The sequence below is a fragment of the Palaemon carinicauda genome, chromosome 2, assembly GCF_036898095.1.
Source record: "Palaemon carinicauda isolate YSFRI2023 chromosome 2, ASM3689809v2, whole genome shotgun sequence".
Lineage (NCBI taxonomy): Eukaryota > Metazoa > Arthropoda > Malacostraca > Decapoda > Palaemonidae > Palaemon > Palaemon carinicauda.
Window position 1 is genome coordinate 3,165,646 of NC_090726.1, and position 2,500 is coordinate 3,168,145.

The following is a 2,500-nucleotide window of genomic DNA, read 5'->3' on the forward strand; positions in this document are numbered from 1 at the left end:
GTATTTTAAAAAAAATCATCTAGTTTTCACTAGTATGCATCGATATATATATATATATATATATATATATATATATATATATATATATATGTATATATATATATATATATATATATATATATATATATATATACATATACATATATATATATATATATATATATATATATATATATATATATATATATATATATATATATGTATATTTATATATATATGTGTGTGTGTATATATATATTTATATATATGTATGTAGAATGTATATATATATATATATATATATATATATATATGTGTGTGTGTATATATATATACACACACATATATATATATATATATATATATATATATATATGTGTGTGTGTGTGTATGTGTGTGTGCGTGTGTATGTATGACTCTTCTTGAATGTATAGTATGGACTTTAATAAGAATTATGATAAATAGAAAAGTTCTAATACAAGAGCCACAAGAACACACCAAAATTCTACCTCTTATGCTCATGTGATGGTAGAGGCCCTCGCAGCACACAAGACTGGATACGATAGATAAGAGTGTCATAAACTATTACGATTCCATAAAAAAATTAAGTATACTGAGTTTTTAAACTTTTAATTTGTTAGAAAAAGAAAATCAATGTGTATTAGGAACCTGAGGATTTTCTCACGAGAGAAAGAATGCATAGTTTCACGATACAAAAAAAGAAAAAAGACAAAATAAATAAAAGGAAAAAAAAGCGTTACGATAGTAGCTGCCTGATTTCGTATTTAGAAATTAATATCTATATATTTTGGACGTGTGATGTCTCTCCAGATAGGATACTGATCCAGTGTTAGTTTGAACTTTGATAATCGCATTACAGTTTGCGATGTTATATATATATATATATATATATATATATATATATATATATATATATATATATATATATATATATATATATATATATTATAGCGTATTAAGAAAATATTTTTTCTAACATTTTACTTTTCATATAATTTCATGTGTGAATAACTAGTATGTATGTATCTAAAAAAAATTTTGCTAAAAAGTATATGTATATGTATATATATATATATATATATATATATATATATATATATATATTACGTTCGACAGAATTATAGTCAATATATATTTAGCACTAATTTTCTGGCGTGAAATTGTTCCATCACTGTTAATGTAGACTATACAAGGACATACCTAAGATATGGGTTACAGTGTTTAACCATAAGATATTTCTTTTAAACTTTTCACTTAAAAACTAACAGAAAAGATAGCTAGTTTAAATCTAGTTACCAAGACTAGCAATAGAAAAATAAAAAATAAATGTTTATTGTTCTATGAGTAATCAGATTAGAGTATTAAAACGTAACACAGTTCTCACAAAGGAATTGAGCAATGGGAAAATTATAATTCTCCACTAAAATATTCAAGTATGAAGAACTTAAAGATTGCTACATAATTAAAAAGTGTATTCCTTTTTTATTATAAACCGATTGGGCTGTGAAATAATGGATGGAAAAGTGTAGCTAAATAATATGGCTTAGAGACATTGCTAGTTTTATATAATGACTTGAAAATGCCGTGATCTCAAGATAAAATGTGTATAGTTTTAGTTCCAGTTTCATCACAATAGATGCTCACCAAAACGTTAGTCAGGAAAGCCCAAACCCCACTGAGGTGCCCAACCACTGCAGTGGCCTCCCCAGTAAACAGCTTAAACTCAAGGTGCCGGACCAGGGTCGATCTAACTGCCATGCGATTGCTAGGCGAACACGTTACCACTGTACTATCCAGGATAGATAAATGGTGGTAAGATCTGAATGCTAGTGGTGGGAAGTGTTTGAAGTGTGAAATTTAAATTGAGTGTTTTAATCATTAGTCATATACTGAACATCGCTAAGTGTTTGACAAATTTATTTAAAAACATACGGAAAATAGGTTTATATTTTAGACAGAAAAAAAGGCGATTTAATTGGAAAAGACGTATAAAAGCCTAATGTTTGTTATTTCTAGGCAGATTTGATTAAAATCAATATTGTTAAAAGAATGATAAACGATAAAACAAAAAATACAATAAAATATAAGAAAGATAAAAGTTTAAGTAATTAGATGAATGGTTAGGTACAGAAAAAAAAGAGTAATATCATTCACATAAATGCGAGATATTAAAATGAAACCTGATCTTAATAACAAGTATATATTCAATAACTATGGTATGTTTTTTTTTCTTTTTTTTTTTGTGAAATTAGGACCCCAAGAAATTAGTAAACAAATATTTAGTAGATGCAAATACGGAGAGCAGTACTGTACATACAACCGCAAAGTAAACTAAGTATCATTACGGTTTTATTTTCTAATTATCCTTCACAAATCTCTGGCCCCGTTAACGTTCCTTAGTAACTGCCTTTTTCGAGTAAGTTTGACCACATTACAGGATTTATCACATCCCTTGCTCTGATGGTCTCCTTTAAGTATCTCGGCTAAGCAAACTCCTCTA